The sequence below is a fragment of the Pelophylax lessonae genome, assembly GCF_965119305.1.
Source record: "Pelophylax lessonae genome assembly, chromosome: 12".
Taxonomy (NCBI): domain Eukaryota; kingdom Metazoa; phylum Chordata; class Amphibia; order Anura; family Ranidae; genus Pelophylax; species Pelophylax lessonae.
The window spans coordinates 26,188,064-26,202,221 of NC_138779.1; positions in this window are offsets into that span (position 1 = coordinate 26,188,064).

The following is a 14,158-nucleotide window of genomic DNA, read 5'->3' on the forward strand; positions in this document are numbered from 1 at the left end:
GCCGGCAAGCAGTTAACCACCTGAGTTTTACTGTGGCAGGCTGGCTCGGCTGCGCGAAACGTCGTAGGGGTACGTTGGTTCGCGGAAGTGGTGCTGGGGGACGAGTGCGCACTCCCGCCCCCACTAGGCAGCGGGGATTCCGATCCACGGGACACCCGCAATTGCTCCCCGCTGAGAGAGAACGAGTTGTAAACACTGCTGACCGTTCTTCTCTCTGAAATGATCACAAAGTGCATTCACCCCATCTAGATGCCTCAATGCATTGAGTTGCTGCCATATGATTGGCTGATTAGCAATTTGTGCTACCAAGCAATTGGACCGGTGTATCGAACAACATTGCCGGTGAGTGTGCAGACTGTGCACTCTGCAAGTGCAGTTGCCCCAGAGCTTAGTAAATAAGGGGGAGCTCTGCTGACTTCCATCAGCCAATCATGTGCAAGCAAAAATGCTGTGTTTTTTTTTTTTCTTGCATGTGATTGGGTTTTCTTTGTAAAGTGAAACTTTATCTCATTTACCGCAACTGCACTTGCGGAGTGCACAGTCTATTTGCCTTCAGTTAATCCACCCTATTGTTCTCTGTTGCTTTTGCATTGCTAATAATCCAAGAGTCACCGCTGCTGGGATTGAGTAGAGGATCTCTGCAAAGAGATCGCTGCTTCCCTATAGAAAGTGAAGGTTCCACTCTGCAGCTTTCGGGCAATCACAAATCACATGAGTAGAAAAATGTGCAGAAAGAAAGATTTCTTATCAGGCTGACTTTCTGTAACGCTGACTGATGAATCAGCGGGATGAAGTGGGCGGGGTCAGGCTTTTTACACTCTAAAAATGATGAATATTAGGACGTTCTTATCACATGACACGCCCCCTCTGCATCCTTCAATTCTCAGTATGTGAGCAGCCAGGCCGCAATACTGTCCCATATAGGAGATGTGGGGGAGGGGTTGTTAAGTGTACAGTCCTAAGAAGTTATTTAGGCGGAACATAATCTGGAATTTAATTTAATAAATTGTGAGTAGGATGGAATTTAATGCCCCTTTCACACATACGGTCCGTTCAGTTCATCAATTCAGCCACGTGAAAATGTATCAGTTTTCCATCCATTTTACATCCGTTTTTCATCAATTTTTTATCCATTTTTCATCCGTTTTCATCCATTTTTTATCCATTTTTCATCCATTTTTCATCTGTTTTTCATCAATTTTTTATCCATTTTTCATCCATTTTCATCCATTTTTTATCCATTTTTCATCCATTTTTTATCCATTTTTCATCCATTTTTCATCTGTTTTTCATCCATTTTTTATCCATTTTTCATCCTTTTTTTCATCCGTTTTTTATCTGTTTTTCATCCATTTTTCATCTGTTTTTCATCCACTTTTTATCCGTTTTTTCATCCATTTTCATCCGTTTTTCATCCATTTTTCATCCATTTTTCATCCGTTTTTCATCCATTTTTTATCAGTTTTTTCATCCATTTTTCATCCGTTTTTCATCCATTTTTCCTCCGTTTTTCATCCATTTTTTATCAGTTTTTTCATCCATTTTTCATCCATTTTTTATCAGTTTTTTCATCCATTTTTCATCCGTTTTTTATCCGTTTTTCATCCATTTTTCATCCATTTTTGATCCGTTTTTCATCCATTTTTCATCCGTTTTTCACCCATTTTTTATCAGTTTTTTCATCCATTTTTCATCCAATTTTTCCTCCATTTTTTTCTACATCCACTACCAATGCAAAAACAGATGAAAAACTGACCGTTTGTCCATTTACATCCATTTTTCATCCGATCTGTTTTTTTGACGGATGAAAAATAGGGCATTCATCCGTTCCAAAAAACGGACATTGATGGATGCGGATGAAAACGGATGTTAACTAATGATCATCCATTGTCATCCGTTTTTACATAGAGATGCAATGATGTCCGTTTTTTATCCGTCAACGGATGGATGAGAAACGGACAAACGGACCGTATGTGTGAAAGGGGCCTTAGGCTACATTCACATCTAGGCGTTGCCATTTTTACAGGCTCTTTTTTCTGGCGTTTTACAGGCATTTTTGTGCAGGCGTTTTTTTTAGCTTGACCAGTGACCAATCAAAAAAAAAAAAAAAACTCCTGTATTCTGCCAAAAAAGAAGCTTATGTCCGTTTATCGAGCGACGGGCGTTTTGCTTCAGGCGACAGAACCCTCAGATGTGAACAGGGGGCCATTGAAATGAATGGGATTTGTCTTGTTGGGCGTTTTTAGAGCTAAGGCTTAGAGCAGAAAATTGCCCAAAAATATACCGCATTTAGAATAACTTTGGAAAACTACATTTTTCTGTCTTGTCTACTTTTGTATACACAACCTCTGAAGTATTTTTACTCCATTAGCGTGCCTGAAGGAAACTCTACCATCAGCTTTCTGACTGCAGTAAAAAAAAAAACTGGAACTGCCGGTCTGATGTAACCTGGAAGAAACAACCGCAATGCTGACTGCGTGTGGAATTTGTGGAGCCGATCTTGGTTTTGCAGTAAAGGCAAAAGAGTGATCTTCTACACAGTGCTAGTCAAAAAAAATATGTACGTGTATATACACACAGCATATACTGCCTATATACAGTATATATATGTATATTTACACACTATATTGCCAAAAGTATTGGGACACCTGCCTTTTACACACACATGAACTTTAATTGCATCCCAATTTTAGTCTGTACTGTTCAATATTGAGTTGGCCCCCCCTTTCTAGCTATAACAGCGCATTTGTGAGGCCAGGCACTGATGTTGCACTGGTCCAAATAATTTGGTGGAGGGGTGATTATGGTGTGGGGGGGGGGGTTGCTTTTCAGGGGTTGGGAGTCCTGACCTCAAACTGATAGAACAGCTTTGGGATGAATTAGAGTGGAGACTGCGAGCCAGACCTTCTTGTCCAACGTCAGTGCCTGGCCTCACAAATGCCCTTCTGGAAGAATGGTCAAACATTCCCATAGACACACTCCTAAACCTTGTGGACGGCCTTCCCAGAAGAATTGAAGCTGTTATAGCTGCAAAGGGTGGGCCAACTCAATATTGAACCCTACGGACTAAGACTGGGATGCCATTAAAGTTCATGTGTGTTTAAAGGCAGGCGTCCCAATACTTTTGGTAATATAGTGTGTATATATACATATATATATATATATATATATATATATATCACTTAAACTGAAATTAACTCCAGGATAGGCAAATATTGTCTAAATACAGGAGTCATGTTTATTCTTTCAGATCTATGATCCAGTGTGAAACTTTGTCTTTGCAGCTCAGCTTTAAATGGGAACTAAACCCTAAAAAAATGCTCACCTCCACCTTTCAATGATGCGGCAGTTACATCCATCACTATTATCTTCTCCCTGGCAACTTCTGGGTGCCAGGTTTTTGGCCTCCTGGTTGCTAGGTGGGGTAATGATGTGGGGTAATAGATGCCTCCAGTGGCGGCTGGTGCTCAAAATTGTTGGGGGGGGCGCAAAAAGAAAAATTTGCGGCAAAAAACGCGGTAAAAAATTGCGTGACTTTGACGTCACACAAGTGTTAAAGGGGCCTTCAGTAATCAAGGAACAGTGCCCCCATCATCAATGCAGTGACCACCAGCTTGCCGTGCCCCCATCATCAATGCAGTGACCACCAGCTTGCCGTGCCCCCATCATCAATGCAGTGACCACCAGCTTGCCGTGCCACCATCATCAATGCAGTGACCACCAGCATGCCGTGCCCCCATCATCAATGCAGTGACCACCAGCATGCCGTGCCCCCATCATCAATGCAGTGACCACCAGCTTGCCGTGCCTGCCCCCATCATCAATGCAGTGACCACCAGCTTGCCGTGCCTGCCCCCATCATCAATGCAGTGACCACCAGCTTGCCGTGCCAGCCCCCATCATCAATGCAGTGACCACCAGCTTGCCGTGCCTGCCCCCATCATCAATGCAGTGACCACCAGCTTGCCATACCCCCATCATCAATGGCAATGCAGTGAGTCCACCAGCTTGTCTGCCGTGTCCCCCCCGCCCCCCCCCCCATCAATGCAGAGAGTGAGACCAGCGTGCGTGCGTGCCCCCTTCAAAGCAGACAGTGTCAGACTCTCAGTGACAGAGAATGTGTTGGCCGGGCGGGGCGGGCCCCCCCTGAGGCATCACGAACTTACCTCACTCACGGACCGACCGGACGGTGACCTGCAGCACGCTGCTGAGTCGACTACTCAGCTCACACACTGTCTGCGGCTCTGCGATGAGAAGAAGCGGAGACTTGAGTTGTCAGTCACTGCCACTGGAGTCTCCAGGAACTCACTCTTCTTCTGCACTGTCTGAATCCTCACGCGCGGCTCTCTCAGTCTCCAACGGCGCCGGCGGGCAGGAAGGTGGTCACGTGACGCTGGGACGGTGAGTGACTGGCGCACGCTACGCCCACGCGCGTCACGTCACCAGGTCCCGGGATGTCCTCCTGTGTGATTGGTCCAGACTGGAGTCTGGACCAATCACAGCCAGGACATCAGTAAAGTGGGGCGTGTCGGGGCGCATTGCTCTGCGCCCCGATGACCCCCAGAAGACCGCCAATCGGCGCCTCTGCCCGCCGCATGTGGGCTGAAACCCCCCCCCCATACCCACCACTAGTTCCAGCGCCCCTAGTGGGCGATGAAAATGAAAATTTTTTTTTTTAATCTTTTTTTTTTCCGGCCACAGATTGGTTGGGCAGCGCCCCCTATAGACAGGCCGCCACTGTATGCCTCCATTATCATAGAGAGTGAAAGTAAAAGCAAATCCCAAATTTTGGGATGTCCCCAAAACAGGAATAGAGGGGAAATCTTTCTTTTGGGGACACCAGCTCTGGTAACAACCAGGAATTCCCTCACGTTGGAAGAATTTCTTCTCACTTCCTGTTTGGCTATGAGACAGGAAGTCAATGGAAATATCCCCAGTGGGACACAAATGCCAAAAAAAAAAAAGGCGACATTGGTTATAACAATCTCTCACTCCAGGGTTCTCCAAACTTTCTAAACGAAGGGCCAGTTTACTGTCCTTCAGACTTTAGGGCGGCCAGACTGTGGTCAGTGGAAGTTGAAAATGTCACAAAGTCTCTCGGAAAAAACAATGCCCCATCTTTGGTGACAGTGGGAGGAATTGTGCCCCATTGTTTATGTCATTGGCAAATTATGTCCCATCATTGGAGTCATTGGGAAATTATGTCCCATCATTGGAATCATTGGGCCCCATTGTTAGTGCCAATGGGAGAAATTGTGTCCCATCATTGGGCCCCATGGTTAGTGCCAATGGGAGAAATTGTGTCCCATCATTGGAGTCATTTGGCCCCATTGTTAGTGCCAATGGGAGAAATTGTGTCCCATCATTGGAGTCATTGGGCCCCATTGTTAGTGCCAATGGGAGAAATTGTGTCCCATCATTGGAGTAATTTGGCCCCATTGTTAGTGCCAATGGGAGAAATTGTGTCCCATCATTGGAGTCATTGGGCCCCATTGTTAGTGCCAATGGGAGAAATTGTGTCCCATCATTGGAGTAATTTGGCCCCATTGTTAGTGCCAATGGGAGAAATTGTGTCCCATCATTGGAGTCATTGGGCCCCATTGTTAGTGCCAATGGGAGAAATTGTGTCCCATCATTGGAGTCATTGGCCCCATTGTTAGTGCCAATGGGAGAAATTGTGTCCCATCATTGGAGTCATTGGGCCCCATTGTTAGTGCCATTGGGAGAAATTGTGCCCCAATATTGACATCATTGGAATCTGAATTGGGCTTTATTGTTGGTGTCTTTGGGGGGAATTGGGCCCCATTGTTGGTGTCAGTGATTGAATGGAATAGTGCCCCCAAGGGCAGGAAAAATGTAAGCAAAGGGCCACATCTAGGCCCCCGGGCCGCAGTTTGGAGACCACTGTCTTACTCCATTCAACATAAGAAAAAAAAGTTTTGCTTTTAGTTCTATTTCTAGCCAAATGCTTTTTGGTTTTGTTTTAGAAATGTAATGTAGCCATTACATGACCATTCTCGCCCCATTCTTTTCTTCTCTGTGGTATGGCATTGGGCAGGGGGCACAAGCAGCATGTCCCAGAAGTTTGCTTTCAATGTGGCCGCTCTCCTGTTTGAGTCAATAGTAAAGACCACGGACCTCTGTGGCACTGAGAACTAAAACAACAGCTGGTCGCACAAAATGCCGCTGCTGAGGTTCAATGTCGCAAAGCTGCATATCCCTACCGTGCTATTTCCAGAGGGAAGTACACAATGGTACCTTAACAAAAGTATAACCGCGCTAATATAAATATAAGCTGCAGCTTATAGTGAAATAACACCAAAAAATTAAATAAAATAAAGAAGCTGCGCTAAGCGTGACAAAAATACAAATAAATGTATCAAATATAAATATATATATATGTTGAATAAATCAGTGAATAATTCCAACTAAGTAACACAGTCCCAAATATTAACAATAAATATTAAAATGTGTAAAAACTTGTAATTATAGTCCCAAAAAATAGTGACAAATAATGATGAAAACTGAAAAGAAAAATTCTAAGCTGCAAATGTGTCGTCCTCCACCGCAGTGCGTAAATCACCAATGCATGCCATTACGCTTACCAGATGCCGGTAAGTAATGTGCCAATTGAGAAATCCACTGCATATGGTTCAGGGTAACGATTCTCACAGAGGATCCAGGCAGCAGGGAAACACCAATTTAGGCAGGCACAGCACTAGAGAGCAGCTGACACGCTCAAGGTACACCCAAGGCTCCAGTCCGGGATGTCACCATAAAAAACATAAAGGTAACTCCATAGTGTAATATGTTTTAAAAACGCTTTATTAGAAAAGGAAAATAACTCACATTCAGTAGAATAGTGTTCGCTAAAATCACAAACAAAGTCGGCCGACTTCCGTATTGACCTGTCCTTCCGGGTTGCGTGGTGACGTCAGCACGCCGGTGCTGACGCGTTTCGTCACAGCTTAAGTCTTCCTGGGGTACGGGCGGTGTGCTGACTACACCACTTAAATACAGGACAGAGAAGGATGGTACAATGGTACCTACATGCAGAATATGGAGCTGTAATGCACATGAAAAAAGAAGTGTAGTACTGACCCCCTGGGCAGCAACGAGACGTTAAAAATTCCAAACTGGAGTTCTGCTTTAAATCTGCAGTTTTTGGTTATACAAAGATTTGTAGACATAGACCTTGTTATGATTTTATCATCTCTCTCTGTTTTCTTTCTGCATTCCAATCTGTTTGATGCCACTCTTGTATTTCTGCATATTTATCTTCCGCATGCAGTAAAGAAGAAACTAGAATTTTCTGCTCCCTGATGATACTTCTTTACTTCTTCCTGTACTGCATGAAAGAACTTTGCAGTGTGCGACCTCTTGTGGTGATTTGAGGGTACTGCAGCACCATTTCCTTCTTTCAAATATCAAAGGATCCTGTGAATCCAGCCAGCTGCAAGCACTGATCACCATCTCATATTGAAGTTTAAAGTGCCATAATAAAACAAACCTTAGTGCTGCGCTAAATCATATCATATAAAACAATAAAAAATTAATGACTAATAACAACTGCTAAAACCTCAGTTGTGACAAGTGTGTGCTATACTATAGATAACAGGTGAATTAATAATACTTGTGATATAATCAGATGCTCCATTAAAAACATAAAATCCACAACTATGCAAATTTTATGTAAATATATTGCGATGATCCTTCCCGCCACCGACATCCGTGTTGTACAGGGTGCTCACTCTTCCTTTTTCTTCCGTGTAGTTAATTGAACACATCCATGTGCAAACCACGATAAGTGCCCCCCCTTATAGGCAGAACCAGCTCCCATGAGTGTAGACTGATGGCTTGCAGGCATGAATGAAACTGCTGCTGGAGCAGGGGGCATAACTACAGGGGTTGCAATCGCAACCGTGCCCCATGCTCCAGGGGGCCTGTGCAGCTCCCCTGTACACCTGGATAGGAGGGGCGTAAGGGGCAGCATGTAGAGAAATCACTGTACTCCTTTTTCCTCCTGTAGCTGCAGGCCCCAAGATGGAAGGAAAGGGGCCCACTGCAGAATTTGTGAAAGGGTCCCGCTGCGGGACTGTAATAAAGGGCCCCGCAACGTGAGTAAAGGACCCCAGGATCATTGGGAAGAGCCCCAGGCTTGAAGGGAAGAGCCCCCCGACCAGGGGTCCGAGGGGCCCTTCATGGTTTCTTGCACCGGGGCCCTGAAGGTTCTAGTTACGCCTCTGTGCTGGAGCATGTGGGATATGCTTTTACAGGTATAAGCACTATTGAATGGTTTCTTCGTATGTGGCATTGCAACGATGCTTTGGAGGAGTGGAGTGAGAAGACAAGCAGTACATATTGGGGCTAACTGGATGATCAACCCCAGGCCGGGGAGAGGCAAAAAGGTGCTCTTAAGCCGAGCTTAGGTGCGAGGTCACATCATTCGAGGTGAGAACCCAACTATAAGAGGGGAGCACTCATCATGGAGGCACATGGACGGAGAAGGAAGAGTGAGCACCCTGAACAACACGGATGTCGGTGGTGGGAAGGATCATCACACCATTTCCTTCTTCTTATTATTCTTCTTATTATTATATAGGATTTATATAGCGCCAACAGTTTGCGCAGCGCTTTACAACATGAGAGCAGACAGTGCAGTTACAATACAATTTAATACAGTGGGAATCAGAGGGCCCTGCTCATTAGAGCTTACAATCTAGAAGGGAGGGTCAAGTGAAACAAAAAGGTAATAACTGTGGGGGATAGGCTGATGGAAACAATAAAAGTATAGTTGTTAGGTTTGGTAGGGTAGGATTTTTGAGTGTACAGTCCTAATAAGTTGTGGCTTTGTTTAGGCGAAACGTAATCTGGAATTTAAAAACTTGTGAGCAGGATGGAATTTTATTGCCGTAGAGACATACTATGGGCGTATTTATAGAAAAAATGCATAGCAATTTCCCCAGTGAAACTTAACTGATTTGAAATAGAAATGGTGCCACTGGATGGCACTAAGTATCATAGAATGTAATATGATCCTTAGCACCATCTAGTGGCTAAATGCAGTATTTTCCATTTGGAGTGAGAAGACAAGCAGTACATATTGGGGCTCACTGGATGCTCAACCCCAGGCCGGGGAGAGGCAAAAAAGGCGTTCTTAAACCGAGCTTAGGTGCAAGGTCACATCATTCGAGGTGAGAACCCAACTATAAGAGGGGAGCACTCATCATGGTGGCACATGGACGGAGAAGGAAGAGTGAGCACCCTGAACAACACGGATGTCGGTGGTGGGAAGGATCATCACACCATTTCCTTCTTATTATTATTATTATACAGGATTTATATAGCGCCAACAGTTTGCGCAGCGCTTTACAACATGAGGGCAGACAGTGCAGTTACAATACCATTTAATACAGGGGGAATCAGAGGGCCCTGCTCATTAGAGCTTACAATCTAGAAGGGAGGGTCAAGTGATACAAAAGGTAATAACTGTGGGGGATAGGCTGATGGAAACAATAAAAGTATAGTTTTTAGGTTTGGTAGGGTAGGCTTCTTTGAAGAGAAGGGTTTTCAGAGATTGTCTAAAAGCAAACAGAGTAGGAGATAATTGGACAGCTTGGGGTAAGGAGTTCCATAGGATGGGGGAGGCTCTGGAGAAGTCCTGGAGGCGAGTATGGGAGGTGGTGACGAGGGAACTAGAGAGCAGGAGGTCGTGGAAGGAACAAAGAGAACGATTTGGTTGGTATTTTGAGACTAGGTTAGTGTTGTAGCTGGGGGGCAGAGTTGTGAATGGCTTTGTAAGTTACTGTTACTATTTTGAGTTTAATTTGTTGGGAGAGCAGAAGCCAGTGGAGGGATTGGCAGAGAGGGGTAGCGGACGCTGTGCGGTTGGTAAGGTGGATGAGTCTGGCAGCAGCATTCATGTTGGACTGAAGAGGGGATAGTCTATGTAAAGGTAATCCAATGAGGATGGAGTTGCAGTAGTCAAAGCAAGAGATGACCAGGGAGTGAATTAGCAGCTATGTGGTGTCATTGGTTAGGAAGAGACGTATTTTGGAGATGTTTCGGAGGCTGAGGTGGCAAGATTTGAACAGTGATTGGATGTGGGGCCGAAAGGAGAGTTCAGAGTCCTGTAATGCTGAATGATAAATCAGCGGAATGAAGTGGGCGGGGTCAGGCTTTTTACACTCTAAAAATATGAATATTAAGACGTTCCTATCACATGACACATCCCCCTGCATCCTTCAATTCTCAGTGTGTGAGCAGCCAGGCCTGAATACTGTCCCATAATAGATATGGGGAAGAGGTTGTTGAGTGTACAGTCCTAATAAGTTGTGGCTTTGTTTAGGCGGAACGTAATCTGGAATTTAAAAACTTGTGAGCAGGATGGAATTTTATTGCCGAAGAGACATACTATGGGCGTATTTATAGAAAAAATGCATAGCAATTTCCCCAGTGAAACTTAACTGATTTGAAATAGAAATTACCACTTCTGGCCACTGGATGGCACTAAGTATCATAGAACATAATATGATCCTTAGCACCGTCTAGTGGCCAAATGCTGTATTTTCCATTTTAAACCAATAAAGCTTCTTACCTTGTTCCTCGCAAGATGCTCTAGAACAGGGGTCCTCAAGTTTTTAAGGAACTACAAACTGACTGCCTATTCCATAGGTGTGCACAGCCTAGTCATGTCTGTGAATGTCAGAGTTTTACAATGCCTCATGGAACGTGTAGTTCCGCAAACACCTGGAGGACCGTAGTTTGGAGATCCATGCTCTAGAATGTACACTAAGCTGTGCCTGTGCAATTTAGAGCTGGTTTACTCATTGCCGTGTGAAGAGCAGACTGCAGTGGATTGCTTTTCATATGGCAGGTGAGGGTTTTATAGTGGTTCTAAAGGCTGAAGGTGTTTTACCACTCTACCATTCTATGCATAAAGGTTAAAACCTTCTGTGTGCAGCAGCCCCTCCCCCCCAGCCCCCCTTATACTTATCAGAGTTCCCTCTTGATCCAGCGATGTGTGCGAGACTCTCCCTCCTCATTGGCTCCTGCTGCTGTCAATCACAGCCAATAATGAGAGAGAGGGATGGGCCAAGCTGCAGCTCCAAGTCTGAATGGACATGCAGAGCAGCAGCTCAGGAGCAAGTCTGCTAGGGTGCCCCTATTGCACGATGCTTGCTGTGGGGACACAGGCAGGAGGGGGGAGCCAGGAGCACCGGCTGGGGAGCCGAGAAGAGGAGGATTTGGGCTGCTCTGTGCAAAACCGCTACACAGAGCAGGTAAGTTTAACATGTTTATTTAAAAAAAAAAACGTGTTTAACATCACTATAACACTTAAAATAACCTGCATCACCAGGGAAGATGTGGTGCCATATTTAGTGGAATAGGTCGCGTTCAGTGGGTGGTACTACCTGCCAAACGCAATGGGGGGGATAACTTTTGCCACCTTGCAATGCGAAGCATTTTGGCCATGGCATGTGTACACCCCTGTCCTTTACCGTTGCAACTCCCTACAAGGGGGAGTGGTTGGGGGCAGTATAAACACAGCTTAACTGCCTAAACAAGGCCTTAGTGTACACTCTAAGTACAGATCAGTGCCGGGATAAATGAACTCCATTGCGCAGGCACAGAAGTTACATTGTCCCCGTCCAGGCCAATTAAGATGGCTGCAAAACTTAGTAGAAAAGTAGAAATTGTGGGAGCGGAGTGTTGGGGCGCTCAGAAAAATTGATTTATAATGTTCAATTCTTCATTTGGTCACTAGATGGTGCTAATTATTAAAGAATTTCTTACAATACTTATCCCCATCTAGTGGCCAAATGCAGTATTTTAAATCAATGAAAAACATTTGACCATAACAGGAAAAAAAAGATTGTGGAGCCGGCTGTCAAGTTGATCAACTGCTTTATTCCAGACAACGTACATATTAACTGATGTGTGACCAAACTAGTAGGTCTGGTAGGGAAGTTTGCTGTGATCAAAGGGAAAGGAGCGAAACAATTATATGTGTAAAAGCTGTTTTGGACATATACTGCATTTAGTGTAACAAGAAAAGAATCAGTGCAACAAATCACAAAATAAAATTAAAATGAAAAGATTGTGTATATACACTAAAAATCTCCGGCTGCTCTCAAAAGCGTGTTTTCACCACACATGTATATCAATAAACCACAAAAAAAAAAAAAACAACAAAAAAAAAAATCAAAAAAAAAGCAGTGCAGCGCTGTTTTTTTTGTTGTGATTTATTGATATACCAAATTTAGATTAACTTTGGAAAATTATGTTTTTTCTGTCTTGTCTACTTTTGTATACAAAACTCCAGAAGTATTTTTACTCCATTAGCGTGCCTGAAGGAAACTCTCCCATCAGCTTTCTGACTGCAGTAAAAAAAAAAAAAAAAAAAAATGTAAATTTCTGCACATGAAAAAAGAAGAGGAGTACTGACCCCCTTGGCAGCAAGGAGACGTTAAAAATTCCAAACTGGAGTTTTGCTTTAAATCTGCAGTCGTCAGTTCTACAAAGATTTTTAGACATTGACCTGGTTATGATTTTATCATTTCTCTCTGTTTTCTTTCTGCATTCCAATCTGGTTGATGCCACTCTTGTATTTCTGCATATTTACCTTCCGCATGCAGTAAAGAAGAAACTAGAATTTTCTGCTCCCTGATGAAACTGCTCAACTTCTTCCTGTACTGCATGTAAGAACTTCGCAGTGTGCCACCTCTTGTGGTGATTTGAGGGTACTGCAGCACCATTTCCTTATTATTATTATTATTGTTATTACTATACTGTACAGGATTTATATAGCGCCAACAGTTTGCACAGAGCTTTACAACATTAGGGCAGTGTGCGATCTCTTGTGGTGATTTGAGGGTACTGCAGCATCATTTCATTATTATTATACAGCAGGGCTCAAAATTTCAAGTCATGAGCTACTAGCCAGGCCTTAAGAGTCACTCACCACTTGTTGCCCTACCCAAACCCTACCCTGCTCCGCCCCTAAACACGCCCTCGTAAAATATCTCATAAGAGTGCCCCCTTTCAATGCAGACTGACCACAGCGTGCCCCCTTTCAATGCAGAGTGCCCATAGCGTGCCCCCTTCAATGCAGAGTGACCACAGCATGCCCCCTTTCAATGCAGAGTGCCCACAGCGTGCCCCATTTCAATGCAGAGTGCCCACAGCTTGCCCCCTTAAATGCAGAGTGACCACAGCGTGCCCCCTTTCAATGCAGAGTTCCTACAGTGTGCCCCCTTAAATGCAGAGTGACCACAGCATGCCCCCTTTCAATGCAGAGTGCCCACAGCATGCCCCCTTAAATGCAGAGTGACCACAGCGTGCAGAGAGACCAGCGTGCACTTACCTGATGCAGCGGCGGCTTCTCCTCAATCCTTCCCGTCTCCCGAGTCCTCCTCCTTGGCCAATGGCAATTGTTCGCCTTTCAGCCAATCAGGAAACGGGTGACCCGCTTCCTGATTGGCCAGGAGGAGGATCAGGAGGAGGATCCGTGTGACAATAGCGAATATTCATTCGCTATTGTCACACAATGGGTGGGCTCAGGGCGCAGTGCTCTGCGCCCCAGGTCCACCCTTTTCTGAAGAAGAATGCAGGCTGCGCTGTGAATGGCGGCGGCGCGGCAGTCACTAATACATTCCCCATACAGCACAGCCCTTACTCGCCATCCTCATCATTCCACTCGCAAAATGCGAGCAGGCGAGTGGAATATTTGAGGGCTGTTATACAGGATTTATATGGCGCCTGGCCTGCCGGGTTGTATGCTCTGATAGAGGTCTGGAATGGATTTTGGGGGGTACCCCATGCCGGTTTTTTTTCCCATGGGGCTCCCCTCAAAATCCATACCAGATCCAAAGGGCCACCGACTTGGATGCAACTTCCATTCAAATCAATGGCTTAAAGCAGTATCATAATGGCTCATAGGCAACCACTGATTCTGAAGAGAGGCAGAAAAACACTGCTAAAAGCTAACAAGGCTAAACGTGCATTAACTGGGGCACACAAGGAGGGGGGATCAGTACAGAAGCAGGCAGAACAGGGAGGGGGATCGGTTTCGGAGAAGCAATTACAGGAACGATGCCCTGTGTCTGTATCTCTCCCCGCAGCAGCTGAAAGCTGGCAGGAGGGGGAGAAACTGTCT